This window comes from Ascaphus truei, chromosome 3 (assembly GCF_040206685.1).
Source record: "Ascaphus truei isolate aAscTru1 chromosome 3, aAscTru1.hap1, whole genome shotgun sequence".
NCBI lineage: Eukaryota > Metazoa > Chordata > Amphibia > Anura > Ascaphidae > Ascaphus > Ascaphus truei.
Window position 1 is genome coordinate 130,834,535 of NC_134485.1, and position 15,000 is coordinate 130,849,534.

At 44.5% G+C, this 15,000-nt stretch overlaps 1 protein-coding gene and 1 pseudogene across 1 annotated transcript in view; both read left to right on the forward strand.

The window, feature by feature from the left end:
• Positions 1-15,000, forward strand: part of SFT2D2 (SFT2 domain containing 2) — a 167,590-nt gene that overhangs the window by 121,379 nt on the left and 31,211 nt on the right. The window lies entirely within an intron of this gene.
• LOC142491800 (U2 spliceosomal RNA) lies at positions 8,412-8,485 on the forward strand (annotated as a pseudogene).

Below are 15,000 nucleotides of genomic sequence, written 5' to 3' on the forward strand. Positions count from 1 at the left end.
CTAAATGTGATCTATCAACATTTATTACGAAGAGCTATCTCCCTATACAGAGTTAATTAGTGTATAGCAGTATAGAACAAAAGATAGTCACTTTGACAGACACAGAGAGCAAAGAGCAGGGCACACCACCAGATTTCTAAGGTCAAATATGTATCTTTTGTAGACTAACTTGAAGATAATGTAATATTTTATTGTTTCACAAAAAGATCTATATCTATCTAGCTTGTGTCCCCCTCTGGGCTCCCCTGACAGGCCCCTTATCTCCTAATCCGCTGTGGAGGAGCGTGAGTGCCGACGGAGGATGTGGGGGAGGCAGGGACAGGTACCGCCACACGGGGGAACTGCAGGAGCAGGGGCGGGTTGTAGTGGAGCAGAGGAGGCGACCGAGTTGCCGGCGGCTCTCTTAGCAGGGCGCCGCCATGTCTAGAGTGTGCGTGCATGCGCAGGGCATCGCGCATGCGCGAGTAGGCGGCCAGTAGAGGAGACGCTCCGTGGGGACTAAAGCCCCCAGAAGGCCATAGGCCTAAAGAACATTTGATGCGCACAGCCAATAAGGCTACGTCTTTTCCCCTGGACATCAAAGGATACATTTTGCACGCTTAAACCGTGCCAGCAGTTGGAGCTGGGACACCAGAAGGGTAAGGTGTGCATGGGTGACCCCATCAGAGACCCGTGCACTAAGCCAGAGACCTCCTTAGGCCCCAGCTAGGCCCCGACTCCCTTCAGCTTGTGGTTGCTGCAGGGACACTGCCCCTGTAGCATTATAGTGAGTGACACAGCCAGGACGCGGCTGCATCCTGGCCTCAGGTGCTCTGGGACCAGACAGCTGCCACCAAGATACTCTCTCCATGGAGGCGCCATTCACGCGAGATACCAATTAACGCGGAGGCTTCGCGGTGGACCTCGTGGATCCTATCTTCATCATCTGCGCGCCCGGGTGTGGACACACCCGGCAGGTACTTTTATCCAGCATGTGCACCAACTCAACACTTTAGTGGGGGCAGCGCTGTCTCACATTTGGTTGGGTTGGGTCTTGGGGACACGGGGAAGGTTCGGTGTCCAAGAGCACCTCAGCACCTTCAGGACGGTATACCCTACGGGGAGTGAACACGGTGTTGTGGGAACACGGTGATAGGTTACGGCCGTGCATGGCTTGGTGGGTAGGCTGTACACCAGTAGTTGTTCGCATACAGTAAACAGTTATCTACATTTAACCCTCTCGGGGTTAATCTCTTGAGAATGTGCATCTAGCGGGTTTCTTGCTGGGAGATTTCATTAATTATTTTATTAATTATGTCCCCTTCATCTTAATTTAAATGTCTCTATACGTATACATGTTAATCCTGCTGGATTGTGAGAATCACAATCTTTAAAGTGTTTAGATAAACACTTAAGGCATTTCTTCTCTGAGGATCCAGTGTGGGACTTCAGACCTTAAACAGCAATAGAGAATAGAGATTGAACAAACAATGCTAGGTCTATCACTTGTAGCAGGGGTGCGCAAACTTTTGACTCTGCTTTCTCACCTCCCGGCTCGCGCCCCCCCCTCCTGCAAGGCTCCTGCGTCAACATGACGTCACGTGACCCTGTGACGTCCTTTGATGCCGGTTACTATGGCAATGCATCGTTCAAGATCAAGCTGCAGAGGCCTCGCATGGTCCCCCCCGGCACTTAATTTAAGAACACGGGACCTCTGTAGCCACCGCACCCCCCCTAGAAATTCTCCCGCCCCCCACTTTTGTGCACCCCTGACTTATAGCACTGTTTTTTACAGCACAACTTATTTGTTGGTTAATTTATGCGATATATAAAAAGAGAAAGTGAAAGCCCTATATCAGGCTATATGTGACTGTTATATCACCGCCAACTGTGGAGTCCGCATTGAAGGTCCTCTCGGGCTGTGTATAGCAGTCAGCTGGAACTAGAAGACAACTCGAGCTGCACTTCTGGGACTCCAGATACTGCTCACAGAAGGACTCAAATCTCACAGCTTTCAACTCGGCTCCGAGCGCGATTCAGCCAGACCGCGCTCCTGCGTGATGTCGTGGGAGGGTCCTAAGGGAACCTCCCACGACATCATGATGACACGACGTGACACCACCTGGAAAAAGGTCCGTTTGTGAAATGAAATGTAGGTTTTTTTGTGCCCAGCAGGTAAACAAATATATACTTATCTACTTGACTTACCTGAGTGCTGCCCTTTCATTTTGTTTTGATATATATAGATATATCTATATATATATAGAAATAAAAGAACAGCACTAATAACAAAATGAATGCACAATGAAATAACAATATAACAAACAACAAAATTGTTATAACAAAATAACAAATAATATGTGATGAGTCCAAATGTAGGGGTTTGAATGAATTGCCACAGTGCAATTAGGAGGCTGCTGTATCTGGGAGAATACACTCCCCAAGGGAAATCTGCAAAAAAACAAGACAACAGCGCACAGCCCTAGTGCATTACAAAAAATAGGGATTTATTGTACTGTATGATAAAAAAAGGTAATGCCCACTTAAAAAAAAGACAAGGTGTACATTCACATAAAGGTTTCTTTTCTCCTGATGATACAAAATCACTAATGAAGCTGCCAGACTGCCTGTGGGATAGCGTGGGACCGCTTATCAAGCCTTCTACCTGATGGATGTGGTTGGCGTAGGTAGATATCATCTGATAATGGCTCCAAAACCACAGACCCTAAACCAGGAAATGAAGAAAGCGTGCGCCACGCGCTATCATCTCCAGTATCAGTCCAGAAACAGCTGACACAGCCTCCAGCAGTTGTAAAGGAGTAAAGGAGACTCTCTTCGGAACACAGACTGCACCTCGCAGTAGCGTGATGACGTCACCCGACGCGTTTCAGCAGCTGACTTTCTCAAGGGATGTTGAAATGTCTCAATCACTTACATTTTATAGGTAGAGCAGAGAACTTAATTGGCAAATGAAACAGGTGGCCAAATTAGCCCCAAATCAGACAACTGATAATTACTAAAATGCAACATACTAAATGAATGCTTTAAATATATAAATACTAAAAATTAGCAAGGGAACAGATATGGAATAAACAAATAAAATATGACAAAATAAATATTGATTATGAATAAAAACATATAAACCAAATGTAATAAAAATAATAATAAATAAATAATAATGCTGAGATAATAATGGTTAAAGAAATGAATCCTGCAGGTCAAATGTTTGATACTTGATGAATGTGTTACCTATCACACACACAGACAGTATACAAACATGCAAATTAAATGAACTGAGACCTAACTAAACAATAGTGCTTATATCCAAATTTTCATTAAAGCCAGAGGGAACCAAGCAATTTAAATGGAATATCCAATAGCTCTCTTTTTTGGAAAGGAGTTTGAAGCTCTCACCAGCCAAAACAGATGGAGGTATAACCTCCAATCCCATAATTTTAAGACTATCAGGTTTTTTGCCATGCACCAGAGAACAATGTCTGAATACATAGTGGTTGGTGACGCCATTAATAATATTCCTCCTATGTTCCATAAATTCCATACTCAATGGCCTTGTGGTTCGGCCCACATAATGTAGGCCGTAACCACAGGTCAACAAGTACACGACATAGGAGGTAAGACAATTCACAAACCCCTTAACTTTATAGAGAGGACTGCCTGAGGTGGAGGGGGAAAAAACCTTCCTGCAATCCATAAAGGAACATGTAGTGCATCTCCCTCGTCCACATTTGTAAATCCCATCCGGTCTAAGACTGAATTTGTGCATAGTTCTAATCTTTGTTGGAGCAATTATATTTTTGGTACTATTGGCCTTTTTATACACTATGGTAGGTCTCTTTTCTAAACTGTCTGTTAATACAGGATCACCTAAAAGGACGGCCCAATGTTTCCGAATAATTATTTAATAGTTAATAGATACCACAAATTAATTAAATGGTTTAGGTGTAGTATATATATATATAAGCAATACGATACCGTTTGGGAACGAAATCAGCAGGCAGCACTCAAGAATTGATCAAACAAGTGTATTGAATGAATAGACACAGAACCAACGTTTCGGTCCATGAGTAGGACCTTTCTCAAGAACAAGAGTAGTCGCCAGGACTTGCACTCACATCAATGATTAAAAAACATTCATTGGAGACAATATGTGTGCTGTTTAAAACAGCTGGAGGGCGAATCAGCTTATCAAATGCAAATATAAGGTGCTAAAGTGATGTAGTGGGCAGATGGTGTATTTGATAGTCCTCTCCGTATCAGCGGTGGTGGTGGGGGTTCCAAACAGCTAACACCCCTATCAAGCATTGTAGGACGGCCTCCGCCCGCTCCATGTGTGAGACTCCACACCCGAATCCAGCTGGGGCAAGAATCCGCCAACACAGAGCACCTCGATCACTGCAGCCCAACACACGGAGGTGCACAATGTCCCAGACACCACACACACAGCGCACGCCCCCAGAAGCTCCAAAAACAGCGTGATCACATCAATGCATCACGACATCCGATGTGTTTCGTCACGTGAGTGACTTCTTCAAAGGAATGATAAGATGCTGGCTGCTATGAGTATTTATTGTGTAATAGTAATCACAAATAGATGGAATAAAGATGTAAAAAAGCAGCTATATTAAATATTAAACCAACTTAAAAAGATTGTCAGTTGATGAACTGTTACTAAGAAAATTATCCCAACACTGTATTAAGGTGGTTGCTTATACATAAAAGTTATAAAATTCAACTAATAAATGGAACAATAATAAACAGTGACATAGTGCTCATAATAGCTATTGGATCAATAATAATAATAAACCAAACTGAAACCATGCATGATGAATGTATTTCAATAAAGAAAAATAATGAGGCCATTGTTTGAACTACCACCAGAATTAAAAATATTAAAAAAAACAACAAATCAATACTAAGGGGATCATGCAGTAAGCGGCGGAAAATTGCATTCGCCAGGGGTTTGAATTCGCCATGTTTTTAGCGTGTTGCCCTCGCTGTATGCAGGAAGGGCCGAATACCTGGCGAATCACAGTGAGAGCAACATTGCCAAACATGGCGAGTAGACGGTGGCGAGACAGTCTGCCTGGCGAGAAACTGCCGAGAAGCCGTCCATTGCCTAGATGTGTCTGCAGCAGAGAGATTCGCCGCTCTCTCGGCTCAAACATCGGCAACATTAAAAATTATTTTAAATACAATTTTATTCATAGTGTACATTTGCAGGGGGTCTCTGGAGCTGAACCGCATTGGTTTCAGGTCAGGGGACCCCCTGCTTCCCGAGATACAGGCCCCTTTATGAGGTGCCGGTATACCTCTGTTTTTAAAAGTCCCGATCACGTGACCGCGGAATGTAAACAAAGCAGAGGGATACCGGCACCCCATAAAGGGGCCTGTATCTCGGGAAGCAGAGGGTCCCCGAACCTAAAACCAAAGCGGTTCAGCTCCGGAGACCCTCTGCACATCTACACTATGAATAAAACCCCTATATCAATAAACAATAATTCCTTACCTTTGCGGCTATCTGCTATGGTACGAAGCAGCATGAATGTTTTTTTAATAATAGTGTACTGTGAGCAGGTGGTACCCTGAGCTGAACCGCATTGATTTGTGGATCAGGGACCCCCTGCTTCCCGAGTTACAGGCCCCGGTATGGGTCATCGGGTGCCAGTGTCGCCGCCATCTTTATAGTGTCCAATACGCGACGTGTCCGCTATAAACATGGCGGCGACACTGGCATTGATGCCCCAAACCGGGGCCTGTAACTCGGGAAGCAGGGGGTCCCTGAGCCACAAATCAATGCGGTTCAGCTCAGGAGACCCCCTGCTCCCGCACAATATTATTAAAATACATTAATGCTGCTTCATTACCATAGCGGATAGCCGCTAAGGCAATGAAGGGGTTAAGGCATAATACCATGTTTATTGGGGACAATTGCCCCCAATAAACATTGCAATAAACAACATACACCCCCTGTGCCCCCAACAACCCCTATACCCCTATTACATATATTACATTTTTGGGATTCACAGCAATGATACTATAGGCCGGCGGTGGCCCTCGGGTGTTCCCCGCAGGCCTGCAGTACCAATTCTGTGCCCCCCCCCCCCAAATTAAAAAAACACAAATACTTTAAAATAAATACAACCCCCCTAACACATACAGTATAGTAATGTACAAAATTACTATTATCCACATATGGATAATAGTGAATTTGCCCATTTAAAATACATAAAGCACAATAAATACATATAGCACTCACCCATGTCCGACTGCCACGATGAAGGCCATCCTCATCTTCATCACCGTCCATGCCCCCTCCGATGCTGCAAAACATAAACAAGAATAACGAAAGCCAATGTAATGTCCTCTAACCCCTTAATCACCATAGCGGTTATTAACCGCTACAGTCATTAAGGGGTTAACCCACCCTCACCCACCATTCGGGAGGCTTATACAACCTCCCCCACTAGCCCCCCACCCCGTGAGGCCTAACCACCCTCATCCACTACCCAGGCGGGAGGCCTACCCACATACCCTTGGGGCCAATACCCCCTTCCCCCACCCCCAGTACCCACAATAAAAACAATACACAGCCCCACAATAAACATCATTATATTTATTAAATACATAACCCACCCCCTGTGCCCCCCCATAAATACATGATTTATTATTTTACATACAGGGTTAATACCCCAGGCCCACAGGGGGTGTCCGTAAGCCTCACAATAGCCCAGCACAAGGTTTCAAACAGGGTCTGGATGCGTATGGGTGGTCCCCGCCAGGTGGTCTCCGTGGGTCACTGTGGTCCACAATGGGGTCTTCACGGGTAGGCCCGCGGGTGTCTGGGGGGCCCCGGGTCAGACCCACAGGTGTCTGAGGGTCTCAGGTGGATCCCATGGGGGTCTAGGGGCCCTTGGGTGGTCCCTACGGGTCCGCGGTGCCCCCACAGGTGTGGGGCCACCGGTTCTTCCCCGCAGGTGTCCCCCGTGGACCCAGCAGCCATTTACCCGTGAGAAGTCCGAGGAGACCTCAGGTTGTCTCCAGAGGTCCCCGCAGACCTAAGAAAATAACCCTGTATGTAAAAAAATAAACCTGTCCTATACATTAAATACATCAATCCCCCCCCGTCCCAAACACATACAATACAATAATGTGCAAAATAACTATTATCCAGATATGGCTAATAGATTATTTGCCCATTATTAAACACATTAACTAGCATAATAAAATAAATAAAGTTCTACTAACCTCATCAATATGAAGCCCCATTCGCCAGCAAATTCTCTGTGTCCTTCGTTGCCAACAAAATACATAGCCAATAAATTGCAATTACATTCTGATATCAATTAACTCCTTAATCACCTTATCGGATAATAACCGCAAAGGTAATTATGGGGTTAAGCCACCCTGGCCCGATACCCACCCTTCACTCATTCATTTGTACAGTGGCTTCATCATGCAACTATATATATATATATATATATATATATATATATATATATATATATATATATATATATATATATATATATATGTGTATATATATATATATATATGTATATATATATAGCAACTGTAAATATTACTGTATGTTCATTTGCATGTCTTAGACAGGTCTGCAACCCTGTCTTTCCCCATTGTCACCCAGCATACAGCGCTTCCACTGCAGCAAGGGATTCTGGGAAATGACATGCAAATGAGCACTCAGTGCCACCTTTTGTCTCAAGCTCGTATTACACAAGCCAATCCTCAAGTCAATGCATGCTGTTTTAAACACAGCTTTTAAACAGAGGCTGGGATGAGATGCAAAGCCATTAGACCTACTCACATACATGTTTCAACCTTGATGGGTATCATCAGTGTGAGGCTGGTCTTAATGGCTAGCAGGTTTGAGACTAGACTAGGTAATCACCACTGTCATTAAGGTTATGGTGTGTAAAAAAAGTGACAAAAACCCTCCACAGTAAAGCATAAAGCAACTGTAAATATTACTGTATGTTCATTTTCATGTCTTAGACAGGTCTGCAATGTATATATATATATATATATATATATATATATATATATGTATATATGTATATGTATATATGTATATATATATATATATATATATATATATATATATATATATATATATATATATATATATAAAATCCCTTGCTGCAGTGGAAGTGCTGTATGCTGGGTGATAATGGGGAAAGGTGGGGTTGCAGACCTGCCTAAGACATGCAGATGAGCATACAGCTATATTTGCATATTTGCTTTCCTGTGGAGGGTTTTTGTCACTTTTTTTACTCACCATAACTTAACTCAGTATTATGGTTTAGCCTATCCCATAGCCTCTCTTGCATTCCCAGTAAAATCAACCCCACACTGATGAGACCCATCAAGGTCGAAACAGCTGTCTGTGGGTGATCGCTTCTCGGCCTTTTGGCTAAGATCAAGTGTAGTGTCTGTCCTGTGAAGGATGGCACTAGTTGCATCACTTGGTCTGGTCATGGGCTGAGAAGGCGGATATGTAGCCCGGGCTATTTTATCACGGCACCCCAGGAGTGGTTAACCTGGTGGAGTCAAGTGTTGCCACACGCACTTCGACTTTTGCACGGATAAATTTGCACACCCCTACATTTTCTGCACTGGCACCCCTTATTGCCTTCCACTGAGGGGTTCGCCACTATTTTTTTTACCCGCCAGGCTTCCGGGTCTGGCGTGCACTTGTGCACATTTTGTTGTTTCATCTGAGCACTTCCTGCACTGCATTGCACAGCGCACTGGAGCACTCGCACCATGGATTGTGTTTTTTTATTTTTGGGTTATCTGTCACCTAATTTTCTTCGGAGAATGTAAGACTGTGTGCTGGTCGGTGGTCGCCATTCCCTCGGGAGAAGACTGCGGTGGGCGAGTAGGTGTGAGCCGAAAGCCCTAAAGACTTGGACCCTCCTGCGGCGTCTGCTGCATTAGGAGGGAACAGGATGGACGTCGGATTCTTCGGATGACGACGTCGGTGTAACATCAGGACTTTTCCTGGCCCTCGTGGCTGAAGAGGACTGACCATGTCATGGACTTGCAGCTCTCCGGAGCCTACAGTCACAAGTTTTGCGCACCTGGTCTCACTTGACCATGAGCACGGTTTTTAGAGGTGAAATCACTTTTTCACCACCCGGGCTACAAAAGAAAAAGCTGTCTGTGGGTGGTTTTCTGGGTATGCACCTTAACCCTGGCTGTGCTCAAAGCTGTGACCATGCAGCAAGCTTAAGCCTATATGGAACCATGTTAAAAATGGTTATTGAGGCAAAAAGTGACACTGTGTGCTCATTTGCATGTCATTTCCCAGAATCCCTTGCTGCAGTGGAAGTGCTGTATGCTGGGTGATAATGGGGAAAGGTGGGGTTGCAGACCTGCCTAAGACATGCAGATGAGCATACAGCTATATATGCATATTTGCTTTCCTGTGGAGGGTTTTTGTCACTTTTTTTACTCACCATAACTTAACTCAGTATTATGGTTTAGCCTATCCCATAGCCTCTCTTGCATTCCCAGTAAAATCAACCCCACACTGATGAGACCCATCAAGGTCGAAACAGCTGTCTGTGGGTGGTTTTCTGGGTATGCACCTTAACCCTGGCTGTGCTCAAAGCTGTGACCATGCAGCAAGCTTAAGCCTATAGGGAACCATGTTAAAAATGGTTATTGAGGCAAAAAGTGACACTGTGTGCTCATTTGCATGTCATTTCCCAGAATCCCTTGCTGCAGTGGAAGTGCTGTATGCTGGGTGATAATGGGGAAAGGTGGGGTTGCAGACCTGCCTAAGACATGTAGATGAGCATACAGCTATATATATATATATATATATATATATATATATATATATATATATATATATATATGTATATATATATGTATATATATATATATATATATATATATATATGTGTGTATATATATATATATGTGTGTATATATATATATATATATGTGTGTGTGTGTATATATATATATATGTGTATATGTGTATATATGTGTGTGTATATATATATATATATATATATATATATATATATATATATATATATATATACTGTCATTAAGGTTATGGTGGGTAAAAAAAGTGACAAAAACCCTCCACAGTAAAGCATAAAGCAACTGTAAATATTACTGTATGTTCATTTGCATGTCTTAGACAGGTCTGCAACCCTGTCTTTCCCCATTGTCACCCTGTATGCTGGGTGACAATGGGGAAAGACAGGGTTGCAGACCTGTCTAAGACATGCAAATGAACATACAGTAATATTTACAGTTGCTTTATATATATATATATATATATATATATATATATATATATATATATATATATGTGTGTGTGTGTATATATATATATATGTGTATATATATATATATATATGTGTGTATATATATATATATGTGTGTATATATTGTGACAAACGGCTTACTCCGGGGCTCCGTCGTTTGTCCGGGACTGTTTAGAACACGGTCTTTTAGGGTAGGTTAAATGATGAGGCGTCACGTACTGTTCCTTTAAACAGGCTATGCCTGGTTTATTCAGTCCCAGGCACTGAGACTGCCACAGTGCATACATCAGAAAACAGATCAAAACAAAAGCTGCTCACCTGAGCGATAACTTAACTTAGATATCCCTGACTCAGGGTTGGAAGTGGCTTTTCCACTTCCAACATCAAAACACGGTACTTTTGCAGTCTTACACAAATGAACAGAAAGATTGAACCTGTTTGGGGAAGAGGCTTCTCCCCTCTGTAGTTCAGCAGCCTTCCAGCCTCCTGGCTCTTGTGGGGAGACCAGAGCAAACAGGAAATCAGTCTTTCATACCTGATTCCTAATTAGCATGACAGGTGACAGAAATCAGGCAGCAGACAAACTCTGGTCTGGATCTCTCATCCCTCAGTTCCAGCGCTTGCCAAACTGTGGGATGGAGTGTATGTATTATAAGGCTGCACTCCCAGGCCAAACAGGATAGAAACTGTCTAGTATCCTGGGAGCCCTATATACGGAATTTATTACCATCCCCTGGTTTCTGTCACATATCCTCCCCCCCAGCTCAGACCTCGAGGGATGAGCGACCATGGATATTAGGGAGTGCATCCTTGACAACCCGTCAGCATTGCCATGTTTGTGCCCTGACCTGTGTTCCACAGAAAATTTAAAGGGTTGTAGGCTTAGGAACCACCTGGTCACTCTAGCATTCTTTTCCCTGTTTTGACACATCCAGGTAAGGGGTGCATGATCTGTGACCAACCGGAATTTTCTCCCCAACAGGTAGTATTTGAGCGTCTCTACAGCCCACTTTATTGCGAGACACTCTTTCTCTACTATGGAGTAATTTTTCTCCTGGGGATTTAGTTTCCTACTTAAATAAAGGATGGGGTGCTCCTCACCTTGAGACTCCTGGGAGAGTACCGCCCCCAGCCCTACCTCAGATGCGTCGGTTTGGACTACGAACTCTTTGGAGAAGTCAGGTGTGACCAACACTGGTTGGGCACAGAGAGCTTCTTTCAGGCTTCTAAAGGCCTGTTCGGTTTCGGGGGACCACTTTACCATTAGCGGTCCTCTTGCTTTTGTGAGGTCAGTTAGTGGGGTTGCCTTAGTTGCAAAATTGGGAATAAACCTTCTATAGTACCCAATTAACCCCAAAAAGGTCCTTACTTGTTTTTTTGTAACTGGCCTTGGCCAATTTTGTATCGCCTCCACTTTGAGTGTTTGGGGTTTGAGTAAACCTCTGCCAATAGAATATCCCAGATACTTGGCCTCCTCCAGACCAATAGTGCATTTAGCGGGGTTAGCAGTTAGTCCAGCAGACCGGACTGCGTCAAGCACAGCTTGGACCTTTGGAAGGTGGGATTGCCAATCTTCACTATGGATTACCACATCATCCAGGTAGGCGGCAGCATACCGAGCATGTGGTTTTAAAATTTTATCCATCATTCTTTGGAATGTGGCGGGAGCTCCATGTAAGCCAAAAGGCAACACCTTATACTGAAAGAGGCCGTCTGGGGTTGAGAAGGCTGTCTTTTCTTTTGCCCTTTCTGTGAGGGGAACCTGCCAGTACCCTTTTGTTAGGTCTAGGGTTGTGAGATATCGGGCTTTGCCCAGTCTCTCTACAAGTTCATCTACCCTGGGCATAGGATAAGTATCAAATTTTGACACCGCGTTTAGTTTCCGGTAGTCATTACAAAACCTTGTTGTACCATCTGGCTTTGGGACTAAGACTATAGGGCTGTTCCACCCACTTTGGGATTCCTCAATTACACCTAGTTTTAGCATTTTTTTAACCTCTAAACTTATAGCCTTTCTTTTGGCCTCTGGGATTCGGTACGGTTTAAGGTTAACTCGGACCCCCGGTTCAGAGACTAGGTCATGTTCAATTACGCTAGTTCTACCTGGCCGTATAGAGAAGATTTCTTTGTTTCTTTTCACTAAATTCTGAACCTCTCGTTTCTGATGAACAGACAGGGTTTCAGCTATGCTAACCTCTGGGTCAGTTTCTTGATTCTCTGACGGACCTGGGGGTACTAGGGTTAACAAGACTTCTCTATCTTTCCAGGGCTTGAGTAGGTTTATATGGTAAATTTGCTCAGGTTTCCTCCTACCTGGCTGTCTTACCTTATAATTTACTTCTCCCACTCTTTCCAAGACCTCATATGGCCCATGCCATTTAGCAAGGAATTTACTCTCCACGGTGGGAACCAGAACTAGTACCCTATCACCTGGAGAAAAAATTCTGACCCTAGCACCCTTATTATATGTATTCCTCTGTGCTTCTTGAGCTTTCTCCATGTGTTCCCTCACTATGGGTAGGACTGCAGCAATGCGGTCCTGCATCTGGGCAACATGCTCTATTACACTTCTGTAAGGGGTAACCTCGTGTTCCCAAGTCTCTTTGGCTATATCCAGTAAGCCCCTTGGGTGTCGGCCATACAATAGTTCAAACGGGGAGAAGCCAGTGGATGATTGGGGAACTTCCCTAATGGCAAATAACAGGTACGGTAACAAACAATCCCAGTTTTTCCCATCTTTATCAACCGCCCGCCGTAACATGCTCTTTAAGGTTTTATTGAACCTTTCCACTAAACCATCTGTTTGTGGGTGATAGACTGAGGTTCTGAGATGCTTGATTTTTAGGAGTTTACATAGCTCTTTCGTTACTTGGGACATAAATGGTGTTCCCTGGTCAGATAGAATCTCTTTAGGAATCCCGACCCGGGAAAACAGAACTACTAACTCTTTTGCTATGTTTTTAGCTGAGGTGCTACGTAGGGGAACTGCCTCCGGATATCGGGTGGCATAATCTAATATTACCAATATATGCTGATGTCCCCTAGCAGACTTTATTAGGGGTCCTACTAGATCCATAGCAATCCGGTCAAATGGTACCTCTATTATGGGAAGGGGTACCAATGGGCTGCGGTACGCCTTGAACGGGGCGGTGATCTGACATTCTGGGCATGAGGAACAATAATTCGTAATTTCTGCCAGAACCCCAGGCCAATAGAAGCTTCGAAGAACCTTTTCTTTTGTCTTTTCCACCCCTAGGTGTCCCCCCAATGGATGACTATGTGCGAGGTGTAATACTACGTTACGGAATGTCCGTGGTACCAACAATTGTTTAGTTGTAACTGATTTCCTTTTATCAACCCGATATACTAGGTCGTTCTCTACCTCGAAGTAGGGGTAAGCAAGTGACCTATCTGGTTGGCCAGGAGTACTATTCTGGTCCCGTATATTTCCCCTTGCTACCGCTAATGTGGGGTCCTCCCACTGGGCCTTCTTAAAACTCCCAGGACTGACCTCTATGTCAGCGAGGGTCTTATCCGGTTCTGGGGTGGTAAGTGTCTGCTCAACATCTTGATTTGGGGTATTCCCTACCAAAGTAGTGATGGGGAAGGGAATTTTACAGCACTCCTCCTTTTCCCCCTTCTTATTTGGGCCCTCGTCAACCTCCATTTCTGAAAAAGGGAAAGGATTTGTTTCTTCTAATACTTCATTATGGTCCGCTATTGAACTCTGGGTGCTATTCTGAGCGGGGGACCACATTTTTAGAAAATGGGGAAAGTCGGTCCCTATTAACACATCATGTGCCAGTTTGGGTACAATACCCACCTTGAAATCTAAAGAACCAAACTCTGTTTCAAAAAAAACATCAACAGTGGAATATTCATGATTATCCCCATGTATACAACAAATTGCCACTCTTTGTGAACTGTTTCCCTGTTTCTTCTTAATGGGCAAGAGGTATTCGGACACTAGTGTGACCATGCTCCCAGAGTCAAGAAGTGCCCGAACCCTCTTACCATTAACCTTTACAAATGCCCACAGATGGTTATTCAAGGGGTCCTCTGGGCTAGGGCCCATACATTGGGACAACAGCGAATAAGGTTCCACGCTGTTGCATTGCATGGGCTCATCATTTAGTGGGCAGATTTTTGCTGTGTGGCCCCTCTCATGACAATTTACACATTTAGGTACATAGTCTGTGTCCCACTTAGAGCCTTTTCCCGGCTCCCCATGTTGGCTATTGCCCTTAGTGTGCGAACCACTGTTGCTGGTGCTGCGTGAAGGTGGTCGCCGCTCTTCAGCGCCCCTTAACCCCGGTACCCTTTTACCGTCTCTGGAAGAGTCCTGGAACCTCGGGTAGTGGGGTTGCTCCACGACTGTGGGTTGCGGGTGCTCTTCTGCTGCATTGTACCTTTCTACGAGGGCCACAAGCTCATCCGCATTGTGGGGGTCACTCCGACTGACCCAACGGCGTAAGGCAGAGGGAAGTTTCCTCAAGAACTGGTCCATGACCAACCGTTCCACGATGTGGCTGGCTGAGTTGATCTCGGGTTGTAGCCACTTCCGGGCGAGGTGGATGAGGTCATACATCTGGCTTCGGGTGGCTTTATCCATCGTGAAGGACCATGCGTGAAACCTTTGGGCGCGAACAGCCGTGGTTACGCCGAGGCGGGCGAGGATCTCGAACTTCAATTT